Source organism: Lithobates pipiens, unplaced genomic scaffold (genome assembly GCF_037356315.1).
Source record: "Lithobates pipiens isolate NorthernLeopardFrog02 unplaced genomic scaffold, aLitPip1_a1.2 Scaffold_8, whole genome shotgun sequence".
NCBI classification, from domain to species: domain Eukaryota; kingdom Metazoa; phylum Chordata; class Amphibia; order Anura; family Ranidae; genus Lithobates; species Lithobates pipiens.
Genome location: NW_027507903.1, coordinates 277,049,204 through 277,068,996, shown reverse-complemented (window position 1 = coordinate 277,068,996; position 19,793 = coordinate 277,049,204).

The following is a 19,793-nucleotide window of genomic DNA, read 5'->3' as shown; positions in this document are numbered from 1 at the left end:
TACTCTTCTGCACCCTCCTCATCCTTTCGATCTGCACCCTCTTCTTCACTCTCTGCTATGTGCACCCCCAAATACACTACCACCAACAACACCACCACCACCACCACCACCACCACCACCACATACCTTCCGCTTGAGTCACAGGAATTATTTTCCGATCCATATCAAGACATTTCTGATACGCAGCCACTCTTGGTATTGGATCAGGAAGAGGAGGCAGCAACAACCGCTACTCAGCAGTCTGACGACAGTACCCAGATCAGCCCAAGGAGGAGGTTGGTCCCCGGTGTTGCTGCCTACTCCGAGATCTCTGCTTATAGCGGTGGGGAAGGTGACGTTGATGATGACATGTCTAGTGATGTCACGTGGGTGCCCACAAGAGAGGAAGAGGAGGAGAGTTCAGAGGGAGATATGGACCAGCAGATAGGGAGGAGAAGCAGGAATAACTTACATTGCACAGGAGGGACAAAGCAGACTGCAAATGTATCAGGAGCGAGTCATCGACCATGTACGGTCACATCTGGCGCTCCCAGGACACCGGCACATGGCTCCGCAGTGTGGGCTTTTTTTAACGTGTCCGCTGCTGACAATAGCGTTGCCATCTGCAATCTTTGCAGTCAACGCATTAGTCGCGGGAAGCCCAACACTCACCTAGGGACGACCGCCTTAAGAAGGCACATGAGCAGCCATCACTGAGCCGAGTGGGAGCAACGGAACACACAAAGCCACACTGCAGGCTCTCACCGTCCAGCCTCGTCTTCTACTTCTCCTTCTCCTCTCTCCTCACAATTGTCCTCCACTCCACCTTCCATCACGCCAAGCTCACGTTTTTCTGCAAAAAGGCAGGCTTCCGTGGGCCTAATGTTCGAGCGTAAAAAAATGATGAGGCCAGATAACCCTCCTACCCAATGGTTGACGGCTGGCTTGTCAGAACTCATAGCCCGCCAACTACTGCCATATAAACTGGTGGACTCGGAGGCCTTTCGCAAATTTGTGGCCATTGGAACACCACAATGGAAGGTCCCAGGAAGGAAGTATTTCTCAGAGAAGGGCATCCCAGAGCTATATGGCAATGTTCAGTGGCAAGTGAATGTATCTCTGGCACACAGTGTCGGTGCCCAGATACATCTGACCACAGACACGTGGTCTAGCAAACACGAGCAGGGAGGGTATATCACTTTTACTGCCCACTGGGTGAACCTTCTGACGGCCGTCACACATGTAACCCGTGGCACCCGTGTAGATTTGGTTTTACCACCACGGATTGCATGCAGGGCTGACTCTTCTTCTCCTCCTCCTCCTACTCCATCCTCCTCCATCTCCTCCTCAGCTGACTCCTCCTTTTCCGCTGCTAGCGTCTCTTCCGCTGCGACGCCCAAGCTCCCCAGAACCTATTCGACATGCCAGGTGAGACGTTGCCATGCCGTGCTGCGTCTGTTGTGCCTGGAAGCCAAGAGCCACACTGGCCCGGCACTCCTTTCAGCTTTGCGTTCACAGGCAGATCAGTGGCTAACACCGCTCAGTTTGACAGTTGGTAAAGTGGTGTGTGACAACGGTGCCAATCTGCTTAGCTCATTGAAACAGAACAAAATCACGCACGTGCGATGCATGGCACACGTCTTAAACTTGGTCGTGCAGCGATTCCTTGTCAAATACCCTGGGGTCCAGGACATCTTGCGGCAGGCAAGGATAATCTCGGCCCATTTCAGAAGATCTTACACGGCCATGGCTCGCCTTGCTGACATTCAGTGGCGACACAATCTGCCGGTCAGACGTCTTATTTGCGATTGCCCGACGCGATGGAACTCAACCTTCTATATGCTTGATAGGCTGCTCCAGCAGAAACGTGCAGTTAAAGTCTACCTGTATGAACTCTGCGGCAGAACCGGTTCTGGGGAGCTGGGTTTTTTTTCACCGCGCCAGTGGCTGCTCATGCGCGACGCATGCAGACTTCTGCGCCCATTTGAGGAGATCACCAAACTGGTAAGTCGCAGCCATGGCGCCATCAGTGACATGGTACCTTATGCCTTCTTCATGGAGCGTGCATTGCGTCGTGTCATTGATCAAGCTGTGGAGGAGCAGGAGCGGGAAGATGAGGAAGTCGCAATGCTGGATGAATTCCCAGGGGGGGCTACTCTATCTGAGACAAGTGAACAACAGGAGTCTGAAGAGGAGTCAGAGGAGGATGGTGCCGGGGCGGATGAGGAGGAGCAAGAAGAGCATGCTTTAAACCTTTCTGGGATCCCTGTTGTGCGTGGATGGGGAGAGGAGAATGAAGAGGACGACATTATCCTGGATGATTAGCAGGAGCCAGGCCTTCATGCTCCAGGGTTTTAATAGGGACCCCCGTATAAAAAGTATAAGGGTCAAGGACCAGTACTGGGTGGCAACGTACTTAGACCCCCGGTACAAACACAAAATGGCGGAAATGTTACCGCCGTCACAGAGGGCTGTCAGAATGCAGCACTTCCAGGCCTTGCTTCGAGAAATGCTGCATTCTGCTTTTGGGTGCGCTGGCAGAGGAGCAATTCCAACTCCCAGAGAAGGAGTTGCGGGTACCAATCCAACAGCGCCTGCAAGAAGAGGCCGGTTTGAAGATGTGTTGGTGACTTCAGATATGAGGTCATTCTTTCAGCCGACCCATCGACAGGTGTCATCCGGATCCAGCATCAGGGAATGCCTAGACCGTCAGGTGTCCGACTACATCGGGTTAACGGCAGATGTGGGCGCTCTGAGGAGTGATGAACCCCTGGACTACTGGGTGGGCAGGCTTGACCTCTGGCCAGAGCTTGCCCAATTTGCAATCAAACTGTTGGCTATACCCTCATCCAGTGTCCTGTCCGAAAGGACGTTCAGCGCAGCAGGGGGGATCGTGACCGATAAGCGTACTCGCCTAGCTCACGACAGTGTTAACTACCTCACATTTCTAAAAATGAATGAGGCATGGATCTCGGAGAAATTCAACACATGTGACCAGTAGACCATGTATATGTCTATAAACTATTTTTTTAATCGAGCACAGAGACCTTCTTTCTTCATTTGGCTCACTTCCTTGTCCAAAAAAAGCACACCGTACTATATGCCCGTACCCTCCTCTTTGAAGAGGTTGAGCGGTGTCATATTTCTACTGGGGCTGCTTATTATGAGGGGCTCCCACCATCCCTGTCCTGTGCTGACATCCTCCTGGGGCTGTACCTCTGCTGTGCATATTATGAGGGGCTCCCACCATCCCTGTGCTGTGCTGACTTCCTCCTGGGGCTGTACCTCTGCTGTGCATATTTTGAGATGCTCCCACTATCCCTGTGTGATGCTCATTATGAGGGGCTCCCACCATCCCTGTGCTGTGCTGACTTACTTCTGGGGCTGCTTATTATGAGGGGCTCCCACCATCCCTGTGCTATGCTGACATCCTCCTGGGGCTGCTTATTATGAGGGGCTCCCACCATCCCTGTGCTATGCTGACATCCTCCTGGGGCTGCTTATTATGAGGGGCTCCCACCATCCCTATGCTGACTTCCTCCTGGGGCTGCTTACGGTGCAGGTGTCAGTGCTGTATATCACGGTGCTGATGTCAGTGCTCTCTATAACGGTGCTGCTGTCAGTGCTGTATATCATGGTGCTGGTGTGAGTGCTTTATGTCACGCTGCTGATGTCAGTGCTCTCTATCACGGTGCTGCTGTCAGTGCTGTATATCACGGTGCTGGTGTGAGTGCTTTATGTCACGCTGCTGATGTCAGTGCTCTCTATCACGGTGCTGCTGTCAGTGCTGTATATCACGGTGCTGGTGTGAGTGCTTTATGTCACGCTGCTGATGTCAGTGCTCTCTATCACAGTGCTGTTGTCAGATGACTCTATCACAGTGCAGGTGTCATTGCTGTGTGTCACGCTGCTGGTGATCATCTCCTGCACCCTCTTCTTTGCCTACCCTGGTCCCTGACCTTCCCTCTCCTCCATTGCCTTTATGCGCTCCACAGTCCTGAATTGTCAATCCCATATAAAAAAGAATGCTTGTAGTTGTCGATCCCAGATTCACCTCATACATGTGTTATGTTATTGGCCATGTGGTGGGACTATGTTTGCACAGCTATTAATTATTTTGTGGCTGCAAATTTGACCTGTAGGTTTGTGAAGTTCGCCTCCCATTGAAGTCAATGGGGCCCACTGCGAACGTTCCGGTTCGCAAACTATCGGCCGCGTTCGTGGTCCGCCTTTTGCGAAACGTCCCGTCGGAAGTTCGTCCATCACTAATGCTGACTGACTATCCTCTTCCTCTTCAATGATCTTGCTGATAGCTTGGAAGAACATTTTTGGTTCTGGACACCGCCACCAGTGGCTAAGGCCCAATTTTTCAGCCCCTGTTTAACAGGGGTGTGTAATTACATTTTTTGGTGCAATAATTTGCAGCATGGCTCAATCCTGCACTCAAATTAGCGTATCTGTCAGTAAAATTCCATTCCTCTTACTGATCAGTCAACTCCGGTCATGTTGATTAGAAGACAGATTTATTACAGATGTACCAGTACAAATGGATGAGGGACCCTTCCAGCAGAAGATCCACAGCAAAATCATACCAGGAAATATGTACACAGTCACTTTATAGTAGTATTTGGCAACCATTGTCTAAGGCACACTAGTGACTCATGGTGCATTGTCAGCTTTATTGCCAAAGCCAGAGTGCCTTTACAAGCTTTTCCTAATTTGGTAATATCTGCTAGTTTCTTAAGTATTGCCCCAGGCCTTGGTCAGGACTTAATAAAGTTGCATAAACAACAAGCCAGCGCCCTTTTTAGCTACACAAAGTACATATAAGGAACAAGGCAAATATCGATATCACCTGTAATTCTTTGCATATTTCTTATCATTCCCTCCTCTGATATCTATATTTGCCTCCTCAATTTATTATTTCAGTGCAGGTCCGTTCCACAACTGGGTTTTCAGACCTTACTTCATTCCGAGGAGTACTCTCATCATCATAGATATCTTCTCCTTGGGGAACTGTGTGGTACATTGTCCTGGTCATGGCTATCTCAATTAATCTTTGAGAGAGTCCTCGAATACAGGGGAATTCAACAACATCCACAAATGACTAAGGTAAAACCACCGCGATAGAGATCAAACATGAAGTGACAAGTCCAGTCCATTTCCCAAACCAACCTTTAAGCCAATTTGTGAATGGATCATTAATATCCGAGTTTTCTGCGAATTCATTCGATAAAGCTGTCAATCCTTCGAGGGCTCTAGTTGCGGTTCCTCCAGGAGCTGTATTGTTAGGAATAAAAGTGCAACACATACCGCCAAACATTTTACAGACCCCTTCTCTTTCTGCTAGGATCATATCTAATGCCAGCTTATTCTGCCATGCCATCAGAGAGGTAGGGGCTAATTGCTCTGCTAATCCCTTAACTGCATCCCTGGTGTAGTTTACAAACCTTTGTTGGTTATAGTGTATATATAGTTAATCCAGTCAACATTCTTGTTTACTGTCACCCACCAAAGAAGAGAATCAAATCCAGCTGCCACTTGACTCCTAGGCTTAAACTTGCTTGGCACTCCACGTGGAACCCCAATCTCATCCATGTAGATCTGGGGGTCAAAAGACCCTGCAGGAGAGTTGTCCCTTCTGCTCCTCTGGTGACCCTTCTTCCAAGGGGACTCTGACAGTAAGTGCAGAGGCATTGCCAGCTATACCAGGGCACAATCCCCTCGGTAATTGGCTGGGATTCTCGCTCTGAGCCTCTTATCTCTGCATAAGCACCAGACGTCCGCCCTCTGGGTGTCATGCTCAACCCAGTCATCACCCTCTCCCTTTACAATTTTGTTAATCCTCTCCATGCAGTAGTCATCCGGCAAAGACCACAAATCTGTGCCACTCTCATTCCCTGGAAGTGCAAAACAAGTAAAGTTGCCAGGGTATGCCATGACAGCTGGGGGTATCTGAGGTCTCTGAACCTGGGGAAACAACAAACTTAACGTGTGACAGGAAGTGTTGGTGTCAGGTTTGTATGTTTTTTGATACAGCTTTAGCATACACCCTAAGCCATCTGGATCTGTATTATTATTTAAGGGAAAGGGCACTGTAGCTAGCTGGGGTCTGGCCCCTGCACAGACCAAGCAGTTCTCTTTTTAAGGGTATTAGCAGTATATATTAACCATTCATTCTTATCCTGGTATCCTGTTTCTAATATTATAGTTTCTTCCACTGTGAGATTGGTGAATCTCACTGTGGGTCCTAATACCTCTACTGTAAGTTGGTCCTCATTAGCTAATTCTTTCTTCTTGTTTGTCTCATTCTTGGGTTTGACTTCAAGGAAGAATTTTCCCAAAGGGTCAGTTCCTGATATCCAAGCTCCTATACGGTATAACCTCTGATCTTCTAGTTTGGGGTCCTTCAGGGAAATCAATAATATATTACAATTCTTTGGTTCTGTACAGGGAGAGTGGGCCGCTTTAGTTATGGTTAATCTATTCTTTAAATCTGCTGGGATCTCATATCCCCAATCCTGGGCTGCAGTTGTCCACATGACTGAATCCCAAGTAGTACACCCGGTTGTTCCAGTCAAGTAGCACACGTATTTGTCTGCCCAGTTCAGCTTACCCGCTACCTTATCTCCACAATCTGTCATCTGGCATAAATCCACCTGTATAGTACTGGTGGTTCCCTCAACAAAGGTGAGGTTCAATGCTCTTCCTTTCTCTTCCCAATTGATTGGTTCCACTATCTTCCCGTGTCCCCTACCTCCCCGTATAGAGACCTCTCCTAGAGTCACCAATGCTGCCACGAGGAACAAAATCCCTACCATCCTATCTGAAGTGAGGGGGGCCTAAATAGGGCCTTTTCTTCACCAAGGTTGAGACAAGCAGACCTTTTATCTGCCTCCCTTTGTAGTTGGACTTTCCCCCTCCTTCAGTCTTTCTGTCCCTACTCTGCCTATGTTTACCTTTTTACAGTGGGATTGGTGAATCCAGGTAGTCCTTTCAGCAATTCTTACTGCGGTGGGAGTAGTAAGGAGTACTTGATATGGTCCATCCCACTTAGGGGAGTGCCAGTGCTTCTTTTTGATCACCTTGATGAGGACCCAGTCTCCAATTTGTACTTTATCGTCTCCTATGGGCTCTCCTTCTGGAATGGAACACACTTGGTTAATATGATTCTGTTTTAATAACCTTGACATGTATTCTGCTAAGGTTCTCTCCACTTCCTCTATGTGGGTTTCATTTGGTAATAAAGGTATTTTATAAGGTCTACCATACATCATTTCAAATGGACTCAGCCCCTCCTTAGTGGGGGTGATGTGCATGCTTAAAATAGCTAGTGGGAGACAGTACATCCAATTTTTCCCTGTCTCTGCCATAGCCTTTTTTAGCTCTTTAATATCCCATTATGTCTTTCTACGAGCCCTGCTGACTAAGGGTGATAAGCACAGTGATTCTTTACTTCTATACCCATCACTTCTGTCAAGTGTCTTATGGTCTGATTTACAAAATGTGGACCATTATCACTATAAATCTTCTTTGGTATCCCAAATCGTGGAATGATATCTTTTAGTAAAGCTTTGGCTACTGTTAAGGTATCAGCACTTCCTGTGAGGAATACCTCTACCCATTTGGTCAATGCATCAATGATTACCAAACAATATTTCTTCCTTTCACATTTGTCTAATTCAATAAAATCCATGCAAATGTGTTGGAATGGATATTAAGGTGTGGGGAACTTCCCTTTTTTACGTGGTCTTATGCCTCCCTGAGCATTCTGTCTTGCACATATAATGCATTGAGAACAAAAAGTTTTTGAGTCGTTTGTAAAGCCATAGGCTGCTACCACTTTATTTAGTATCTCACTCATCCCCCTGTTTGACACATGTGTTACTCCATGGGTCAACAATGCTGCATACTTAACCACTTCAATACAGGGCACTTAAACACCTTCCTGCCCAGACCAATTTTGAGCTTTCAGCGCTGTCGCACTTTGAATGACAATTGCGCGGTCATGCTACACTGTACCCAAATGAAATTTTTATCATTTTTTTCCCCACAAATAGAGCTTTCTTTTGGTGGTATTTGATCACCTCTACGGTTTTTATTTTTTGCGCTACAAATAAAAAAATACCGAAAATTTTGAAAAAAAAAATTTTTTTTTTTTGTTTCAGTTTCAAAACTTTGTAAATAAGTACGTTTTCTCCTTCACTGATGGGCACTGATGGGGCTACACTGATGGGCACTGATAAGGCGGCACTGATGGGCCACCAATGTGGCACCAATGAAGTGGCACTGATAGGCGGCACTGATGGGCGACACGGATGGGCGACACGGATGGGAAACACGGACGGACACTGATAGGTGGCACAAATTGGCACTGATAGCTGGCACGGATGGGCGGCACAGATGGGCGGCACGGATGGGCATGGATGGACGGCACAGGTGGGCATGGATAGGCGGCACAGGTGGGCATGGATAGGCGGCACAGGTGGGCACTCATAGGCGGCACAGGTGGGCACTCATAGGCGGCACAGGTGGGCACTCATAGGCGGCACAGGTGGGCACTCAGGCGGCACAGGTGGGCACTCATAGGCGGCACAGGTGGGCACTCATAGGCGGCATCGGTGTTATAGTAATGGATGCCAATCAGTGCCAAACAATAATGCATGCCAATCAGTGATGCCCATTGTGGGCACTGATTGGCATCCATTATGGGCACTGATTGGCACCCATTGTGCTGACTGGCATCCCTGGTGGTCTAGGGAGGATTATGGCCTTTATTACCTTTTCCCTGGTGGTCTAGTGGCGTCCCTGGTGGTCCAGTGTGGGCATCCTCGGGGGGGCTGTGCTGATAATCGATCAGCACAGACCCCCCCTGTCAGAGGAGCAGCCGATCGGCTCTCCTCTACTCGCGTCTGACAGACGCGAGTGAGGGAAAGCCGATCACCAGCTCTTCCCATTTACACTGTGATCAGCCGTGATTGGACACGGCTGATCACATGGTAAAGAGTCTCCGTCGGAGACTCTTTACCGAGATCGTAGTTGCCGGGTGTCAGACTGACACCCCGCAACAACGATCGCCGCGATGCGCGCCCCCGGGGGCGCGCAGCGGCTCATAATCCTGATCACGTCATATGACGTCCGGTCAGGATTATGAAACCACTTTGCCACCGTCAATTCCCTATAGGGCGGGCGGCAAGTGGTTAAATAAAGACTTTGGCAGGACTGGTTTGTTCTCTGGAGAGATATATATGTCCTCCTGGATGGTTGCATCCTTTTGTGACCCAAAGTTGTTTTTCAGATGGGGGTGCACAACTTTGCATATCCTTCAAAATTGTGTGATCTAATTGTATATCTTCCTGTTGTACTAAGATTTGTGTAGATTGTTTAGCTGCTTGTTTAGCAGCGTTGTCTGCTTTTTTATTACCCTCACATATTGGGTCTTTGCCTTTTGTATGGGCCTGACATTTACATATTGCCAGCTCCATTGGAAGCTGGATAGCATTGAGTAATCCTAAAATGAAATCAGTATGTGAAATGGGTTTGCCCCCAGAAGTGACCATTCCCCTGTTTTTCCATTGCTGGGCAAATACATGCACTGTAAAAATGCGTACTGGCTGTCTGTGTAGATGGTGGCCTTTTTCCCTTCAGCTAGGGTACATGCTCTTGTAAGAGCGATTAATTCTGCTACTTGTGCTGAGTAATGTCTAGGTAACATTTCAGCTTCCAGTACCTCTGTTTGTGTGACGACTGCATATCCAGTAGCATTCGTGCCATCAAGATTCTTTCTGCTGGATCCATCAACAAAAAGTGTCATGTCAGAATATGGTAATGGGGTGTCTTTAAGGTCACTCCTACGTAATACCTTCTCAGCAATAGCGGCCGTACAATCATGTTTTTCACCGTCTGTTGGTATTGGCAGAAATGTTGTGTCAAAAGCACAGTTATACAGGATAAGTGTCTTGCTGGGCTAAGGTGTGAAATTTTCTGTTGTAGTAATATCACTGATACAGCATGTGGGACCTTTAATATGAGCGAGTGATACAGTACAATGGAGGCTGAAGCCTTAAAGCGGGATTCCGCTCTTTTTTTTTTTCTTACCTGTGTCACAGGTGGGCGAGTGCTACCTTCGATTGGCATCCACGTCCGGCGTTTATTTGACCCCCGGCGCAACAAATCTTTTCCTCAGGATGACTTATAAAAACCTGCTCTGGCGTTTTCCATTTTAACTGTGGGCGTCTGAAGCCCACAGGCATTTACTTCCTGGTATATGATGACGTCTGGCTCCCAGCATGCTCCGCTCCATCTTGCACATGCTCAGTGTGCAATAGTGGTAATGGCAGATACAGCTGCCTGCCCACTTTAAAAATGGCAAATTCGTACATGCCCTCGTCACGTGACCGGCGTCCTAACGAAATCTCGCGATATTGCGCAATTTCATTGTCCCCATGGATTCTTGGGAAATAGCTTACAAATTTCCCAGGGACCATTGCGAGGACGATAGCCACGCCTACTCCCACGGGAGGACAACCCGGAAGTCAGCTGAAACATCAGAAATAAAAGGTAAGTAAATAATATTTTTTTTTTTTCAGGGTTCGTTTAGGTAAGTATGCTATCTGTTGATTTTAATAACATGAAGTTTCATTTTCAGGTACCAAACCACTTTAATCGCTTCTGCTTCTGCGACCACTGCCTGCACACATGGGGGAAGTGCTCTTGTCACATTATCAAGTTTAGTGGAGTAATATGCAATTGGTCTTTGTTTACCCCCATATGTCTGTGTCAGTATTGATGTCATGTGTCCATCTCTTGAATCTACAGTTTGCTCAAACAGTTTCTCATAGTTGGGTAGTCCCAGCACTGAGGTGCTTGTTAATGTTCTTTTTAATTCAGTAAAAGCTGTCTCACTTTCTTCATTCCACTGTATGTCATCCTTCTCTGTTCCCTTCATTCCTACCGCTTCCTCTATACCTGCCCCTTCCTCTCCCCCTGTTGCCGCCCCGACCTCTCCCTCTGTTCTCGGGCGCAGCATCAACAGTATATTCCTCCCCATCATCCTCATCATTGTCACCTTGCAAGAAAACTTTCACTTTCACATTCTTCTTTCCTTTCTCCTTAAGCCACCTTTCATTATGTTTTGCCCATTGTAATGTGTCTAACACTCCAGCTGTTCTATATGTGACCATACTTTTTGTGATATACTCTTTGTGCTCTGGTTTTAATCCATTAACAAAAGTAATCTTCAGCTGTTGCTGATATGCACTATTAACGTCCTCTGATTCCGGTATCCCGGAGTATGATTTAAAAATTTCCCTTAATCTATTTAAATAATCGTTAACATTTTCCTTATCCTCTTGTGCAGTCATATTGATCTTTTGCCAATCTGTGCGCTGGATGAATCTATTAGTTATTCATTGGAGAAGATTATTTACTCTTGCATTTAAATCTGCGTGATTTGGAGCAAGAGGGAGTCCCCTATTCCCTTGGTGTTCCACTGCACATGGTTCCCAGTCTCCTTTTACTGAGGCCCAATCTGGCCCCAATACACGTCTGATTGCCCGCTCTACCTCCACCCCATTTAATTTATAGCTATCTCGTAGCCCTTGAATATTTTCAACAAATTCTGCTGGACCTAATTTGGGGTGCTTAATATGTTTGGTGGCTTTTTGCACATCACTTTCAGTCCAGGGCCGATATACGGTCATAGTAAGAGCCTGGACTTGTCCATTTATGTTTTGACCTGCCATTGGATTAGGAACCTCAATCAGAGGGCACATATTCTCCTCCTCGTCCTCCCCAGGTTATCTTGTGGGAGCTCTTCGATTTCGGGCTGTATCCCCCCTTGTGCCCACCCCTTAGCAATGGCTTCCATTAATGTCTCTATCGTGGATCTGTTTAACCTAGGGCTGTCATGGGCTGCTTGTGCAATAGGGGAGACGCCCAAACCTTCCTGTGGGGGCTGGTTGGGTCCCTTCTTGGGGGTGGAGGCTTGAAGGGGAAGAGGGTGTGACTGCAGGATGAAGGGGTTAGTTCCAGCCCCCTGCGGCAGGGTGGGATATGTCAGCTGTGGAGGGGGCGGGGCATGATAGGGCGGTGGTTGCTGCACTATACACATAGTATCATCTTCTCCATCAACCAAAGGCAACTGCATTTGGGATTTATTCCTTTGGTTTGATTTAGCTTTACTTTCTGCTCTACTCTGCGCTTGTTGCAACCATTCCTCTGCTACTTGAAGTCCATATCGCTTCTGATCCTTTGGTCCAAACATTTTAATTCTATCTACTAAAGCTTGACAACTCCTCACTGTTAGTTTCCCATTAAACCCACAGTCCTTTTCCCACTTATGGCAATATTTAACATTCTTTGGACTTTTACCATGCATACATTTCTTATCACCTTCTAATGGTACATTTGGTACACAGCAACAACACAAACAAGCGCAAGAAATACCTTTGCAGAGCCTATTCCCATGTTTCTCTCTCTTTTTTTTCACACACACACACACACACACACACACACACACACACACACACACACACACACACACACACACACACACACGGAAGTGCACTAGAAGTCTGTGGGGGGGAAGGGTGAGTCCAGTTTTGTTTTTTATTCCCTACCATTAGCATTTAAGCGGGCCTTTTATCAATTTGTAAACCACCAGACTAGCAACCCTTGGATCATGTACAATAAGAATACAAGAAAAGAAAAAATATCAAAACACTCCACACTCAGTAGACAATCCAAAAAAAAAATTGCTGCAGTAAGGTTAAACATGAGGAAGAAAGACCAAGAGAGTTAGTCTCATGTGCTGGAAATATTACTCTCGAGAGAAAAAGAGAAAAAGAATCGATCTATGGGGGGGGGGAGTGTTGCTGAGAAAGTTACTCACACATTCACTTCCTCTTTTGCCTCAACCATCAAAAACCTGAAATGGCCACCGTGACTCTCTGTAATCTATCCAGAATACTTGTAGTCACTATTCACAACAATTATCAATCATCTTCCAGTACCTTATATTTTTTGTAATCTGTCTCGGACAGCGGGCTACGTCTATTTACCATAGGCAACGTCCCCAAGTGCCTCTGTCTTCGGCCACTGTGTCACCTAGCCACAGTGCCGGCATACTCATTAAAAAAAAAAAAAACCCAAATCACCTTGAGTAGAAGAGAAAAGAAAAGATCTGTCTTACCTTCCCAGACGGAGGACTGGATCGAATAAGTCCAGTAGCAGAGCTTAGCTGTGGTTCCGGAACCGACCAGCCTATTTTTACCACTTAACTTGAGTGGGAGGACCTAGGTCTCGGCGAGAGGGAGTCTGATACTCACCGATATTTTGGATGCAACCGTTCGATCCACCACCTAATCCTTGCTTCCGGCTCGAAGGACCATGATGTCAGTAAAATTCCATTCCTCTTACTGATCAGTCAACTCCGGTCATGTTGATTAGAAGACAGATTTATTACAGATGTACCAGTACAAACGGATGAGGGACCCTTCCAGCAGAAGATCCACAGCAAAATCATACCAGGAAATATGTACACAGTCACTTTATAGTAGTAATAGTGACTCATGGTGCATTGTCAGCTTTATTGCCAAAGCCAGAGTGCCTTTACAAGCTTTTCCTAATTTGGTAATATCTGCTAGTTTCTTAAGTATTGCCCCAGGCCTTGGTCAGGACTTAATAAAGTTGCATACACAATAAGCCAGCGCCCTTTTTAGCTACACAAAGTACATATAAGGAACAAGGCAAATATCGATATCACCTGTAATTCTTTGCATATTTCTTATCAGTATCTGTGAGGGGTTGCAGTGTCGTGGAACCAGCACCAGTGCAATTTTTCAGCCCCTGTTTAACAGGGGCGTAAAATTTAAATTTTTTATGCAATATTGTGCAGGATAGTTCATTGCTGCGCTCTACTACAATATTTGTCAGTGGTTGCAGTGTTGTGGCACCAGCACCAGTGCCTAAGGCCCAATTCTTTAGCCCCTGTTTAACGGGGTCGTGTAATTAAAAAAAAGGTATGCAATACTTTGCAGCAGGGCTCACTCCTGCTCTCCAACTAGAGTTTCTGTGAGGTTGTGCAGTGTTGTGGCACCAGTGCCTATGGCCCAACTTTTTCAGCCCCTGTTTAACAGGTGCATGTAGTTTCAATTCATGATATAATATTTCACAGCAGGGCCCGTTCCAGCGCCCACCAAGACTAACTGTGAGTAAATGTGAGGACTTAGTGTTGTGGCACCAGCACCACCACCACCACCATCACCACTAAAGGCCCAATTTTTCTACCACTGTTCAACAATGGCATGTAATTACAATTCTTGATATAATAGTTCACAGCAGGGCGCTCCAGCACCCACAAGAGTCACTTTCAGGGCTTACAGTGTTAACTTGTGGCAACACCAACACCTTAGGCCCACATATGCAGAGCATATAGGGTAGGCCCCTACTTCCACCTTACAAATGTCTCCTACTTGCAAACAGAAGGAGACAACAGGAAGTGAGATGAAACATTGGTCATTGGGACAGAAAGTGAGGTGAAATCTTCTGAAGAGGTGCACAGACAGAAAACAATATGTTACAGGGTGATAACCCTTCCCTATGTTTTCCAAAAAACGTGAAAATAGTTTTTTTCATTGGAGCTACACTTTAAAAATGTACCAGTTCAAAATTACAAACAGATTCTACTTAACAACAAACCTACACAGTCCCTGTCTTGTTTGCACTGCCTGTATACTGCTGTTCTGAGTATATAGGGCCTAGGGGCCCCACGCCTTTCCTTTTTTCATTTTGGGTACAGTGTTCCCCTTAATATCCGTACAATACCCATAGGGGCTGGTAATGGGCAGGGGCTGCTACCCATGCCATTTTTCTCCATGATTTTCATTCGTATTGCCGGAATCAGACATTACATTAAAACCGCAAGCAGTTTTAAATGACTTTTTTTCCATTAGAAATGTCATTTTGTGCAGGGACTGTTCTAAACACGGGAAACACATGCCACTTCACAGGCATACTATAGACACCCCCCAAGCACAATATTTAAATGAATATTTCACTTTTTTTTCACTTTAAGCGTCATTAAAATCAGTGCCCCCCCCAAAAAAATCAGTTTTTAAAACTTTTTTTGCATTGATACATATCCCCTAGGGCAGGAGCAGGGTCCCCAAACCCTTTTTAGGACAATAACTTGCATATTAGCCTTTAAAATTAGCACTTTTGATTTCGAACGTTCGAGTCCCATAGACTTTAATGGGGTTCTAAAGTTCGTGCAAATTTTCGGTCCGTTCGCATGTTCTGGTGCGAACCGAACTGGGGGGTGTTCGACTCATCCCTACATACAGCTAATATGGAACATGTGTCTGTAGCACTAAGGCAGTCCATTCACGTAAATGCTGGCGACACACCACAATATACCAAAAATTAAACATGCATTTTTTCTTCAGACACAGCACACCAGAACACATAGTAATGCCATTCAAAATAAAAGGCAAAATTTTAATAAAACGCCTGGCACTCAGCTTAGGTGCTTCCGCCAAACAGTGACCCCTGCTCTTCAAACCCTTCCAGTAGACGGAGAGCTAATACCAGCTATTTTACTGCAAGCATCGTACACAGACAAGATGTTGAGGTAAAACCAAAGGAATTACTGTTTATTGAACAGAAACACGGGCTTGCTTATACTTCAAAAGTAGGTCAGTAACCACATGAACAATAATACCAAATATTACCCAAACACATTGGTTAGATAATGAGGTAGAGTTGTCAAGGCTAATCCCATCATGTAGGAACCTCCAAGAGTAAGCTACATTAGCCAACAGACAGAAACAATAGGTGAGTTAATTGACAATGGGAATTCACACCTAGACAATGCTTTGATTAATTAGGGATTCCAAGTCTGGAAATTAATTCCTTTTTTTCAGACTGCTGGAACATTGTATACGTTTACTATCAGACTGTTGTAGACTGGTGCCGGACAGTTGTCCGGCACCAGTCTATAACAGTCTGGAGCAAAACTTATACAATGTTCCAGCAGTCTGAAATAATCAAATTACTGTATTTATTGGCGTATAACATGCTATTTTTCACCCTGAAATCAGGTGCAAATAGCGTGTGCGTGTTATACGCCAATACTTACATTTTAGCTGCCTCCGAGGGTACAGGGAGGTTGCGGGATGAGCGCCGTCATATTACATACAGTGAGAATCTCCTGTTTACTTGGCAGCCTCTGTAATAGGAAGTCCGGTCTCCTGGGCCGCCATTGGACCACTGTTCTTTCTATCATAGGAGATTCTAACTGCATGTAATCTGTCGGCACTCGTCCCGCCTCCCTCCCTCACTATATTTTACTATATTTTCATAAATTCGATGCACGTAGGTAGCTTACTGGACAGATTACTGAAGTTTTACGTTATAACTTCAAGCCCGTAATTTCACAGTAAATAGATAAATAATAAATTATTATATTATAACATATAGCATATATAATATATGATTTACCTTGAATAAAACAGAACCTTTTCAACAGCAGCAGATCCTCCCTCTTAAAGAGGAAGTAAACCCCTTCAAACCACTTTGACCTACAGGTAAGCCTAGATTAAGGCTTACCTGTAGGTCCAAGCAATATCTCCTAAACCTATATGCTTTAGGAGATATTTGCCCGAAAATGGGCACCGCTGTCTACGGCGCATGCGCCGTAGACAGCGGCGCGCAGGCGCACTAAATGCGGCAAGTCCAAGAATGGATTTGCCTAATTTGTCGACTCCCGTGCGCATGCACGGGAGTGACGTCATCGCGGCTTCGCCAAATGGCAGCGGCGGAGCTGCAAGACGCGACTCCCTTGCGCATGCGCGGGAGTGACGTCATCGCGGCTTCGCCGCTGTCATTGGTCGGAGCTGCGAGACGCCACCAGCAAGATGGATGCGGCGGACTACAGGGATCAGCGGCAACTTTGCTGGCTCCTGTGTCAGGTAAGTGACACATAATGAGCTACTATGCGATGCATAGTAGTCCATTATGCTTTACCTTTGCAGGGAAAAAAAGAGGAAGTAAACCCATCAGGGTTTACTTCCTCTTTAACTGTGTGAGAAAAACATGGGTCTATGGGTAAATCATATACCCATAAACCCATGTTATTTCCTTGTAGTTCCTATGGCTGGACTGGAAAGGAGCATTTGTCTTTTAGACACTGCAGTGAGAGGACAGCCTCAATTGCAACAGTTTTGTTGGACAGCTTGGACCAATGGTACTTTACCATTGGTCCAAGGCTCCAAGCTGTCCATTGAGCTCAGTGCTTTTGACAAGAAGTGAGAGGCACTGTGAGCTCATCCTCTCAGTCTGCTGCAAACAGAGTGTGCCAGCTTGTGTTCAAACTGGCTGCTCTGTATGTTCTGACAGGCTGTGCAAGGAGCCCCGTATCTCTGGAACCACAGAGGATAGGAGCCCCACATTTTGACCAGAGTCTCTGTGATTGACCCTCTAATCTCAATCTTTTTTTTTGTCATTTTTTTCTTTTTTTTTTAATGTTTATGGCAGGTGAGGCTTTGCCTCACCTGCCTCACCTGCCTCCCCTGACTGCACGTCACTGCCATGGACCATAATTATTGGGTAAGAGCCCAGCCCTGGGTCCCCTCCAAAAGCCTATTTGGGTCTTTCACACACAACAATGCATGAACTCATACGTGTTTGACTTAAGGATTTTAAATTATCTGGGTTAGTTAGAGGTGTATATTATATCTATCTACATATATGTTGTTAACCAATTCCAAATCAATACAGGTTTGACTAACCCCCAAAATTCAGTGCTATGTAAATCACTAGCTTAAGAACAACTATTTGGTATGTATCAAATGTATTTAAATAGGGTTGTTGATCTCCACCCTGGGGTCAGTGCCTGATTCCTAGTTTGCCTCTCTAGAACTTGACATTCCATGAAAAATAAATCACACACAGAAAACATCCAAGTTTTGATATTAGTGCATCGTGAACAGCAGTATAGCACAAAGAACATTGCTGAATTTTGCTAAGTCTTATAATTAAGCTGTATTAGCAAAACACATCCAAGCACCTCATGTCATACTCGTGCTTATGTTCATGATGCACTGATTTAATAAAGAATCTCCAACTCCAGATGTTCCTCTGTAGGAAAGGAAAACATCTATTCTACATTTGCTTACAATGTCCTCAAGACTCTAACCTAGTGTTTCTTAAAAATGAGTCCATACAAAGTATTTTTTCACTAATCTTGCAGCCTCGGTGATGTGCATGGCCAAAGTATATTTGTGCCTCACGCTGAAAGCATCTGTCACAGTTTCAAGTAACAATTCTGTACTTAAGAAACAATAAAAATGCTGCGAAGACCATCCTAATAGAATAATTTATCCAGCAAAGCCAAATAACAAAAAACAACAAATAAAGAAAAAAAAAAAACAGTCACGTGTTATAAATATAACACATTTTTAGAAGTCATTAGAAAAGTGTAGTGACAGCATATGTGAAAACTCACACTGAATTATTCTTTGCAACCCTTTAAAACTTTGCTGGATTTAGAAATATTCCTGATGGTAACCCAGCAAGACAGCATTGGAAAATGACCTGCATTCCCCACTGCTTGATAGAAATTTCTGCTGATATGAATTCAGTTTAGCTGTAGTGAACTTAAATGCTGATGTTGAATACATAAGGCAACCTGCTGTTAGGAAGCAGAAAGATACCTTATAGGCTGTTTTGTTACACATCTAATGCTTCTATAAATGGAATGATTTTCAAGACCAGATATGCATTGCTGTTTCCAACAATTCAGCCCCCTCCGGCTGTGTCATTACAACACATGATATAAAAAGGTAAGTAACTATGTCAAACTGCAGATGATACACAAGCAATATTTACCTGAGCAAAACATGTCATTTTACAAATATAAGACTGTTCAGTCTTCGTTGAAATAGATGGACACTGTATTTGTTACAATGTGGAAACATTTTTGGATGTTAACTAGAGTATACTGTATATTATATATGCACTGTTAAAAGAAACAAACAAGTGTTCCAAAGCATTCACCACTTTATTTTTAAATTAGGTAAGATTTACATTGTGTAGGGATCTGCTGCCCTCTACTGTCTATAAATGGCTCTGCTGCTTAAAGAGGAGTTCCGCCTGCCCCTTTAAAAATTAAGTCAGCAGCTACACATACTGTAGGTCCTGACTTTTAACATTAGGACATTAAGACAGAAGGGCAGCGAGGAGGGGGGCCGGGCTGCTGACATACTTTGCCGCTGCCCAGTCTCCCAGAAGTGGTGAAGAGGACCTGTCAAAAACAGGTCCCAATTCCACCCCCTCCGAAAAGGTGCCAAATGTGGAAGTGAACGTTCCGCTTTTGGGTGGACCTCCGCTTTAATGTTCACAGAGATTAATTATATATCTGTATTTCCTCATCAGGAACCCTATAAGGCAAATGTAGAGAGGAAGACAGATAACACGACCTTACACACACAGAGCTGCTACTGCTACTGTATTTTCACCCAGACCAGAAAAAGAGACTGTTAGGCAAGTATTTTTATATTCTAATAGTTTACCTGCAGCTGCCTATAGCTTCAGTGTTCATCTATGTCCTTGTGACAGACTTATATCTGTCCTATTGTTATCTCACATAAACGGTGCCAGATAGCTACAGTATGTCTGTACTACTGTATTGTGTATTGGTTACCTAACTGCAGAATAGTGCCTAACTGCAGATCATGTTTTCAGATTTTCAATACAAAGATGGATCAAAGATGGATCATTGCAATCATCCTTAGGGGGACCTGCAAATCTCTATT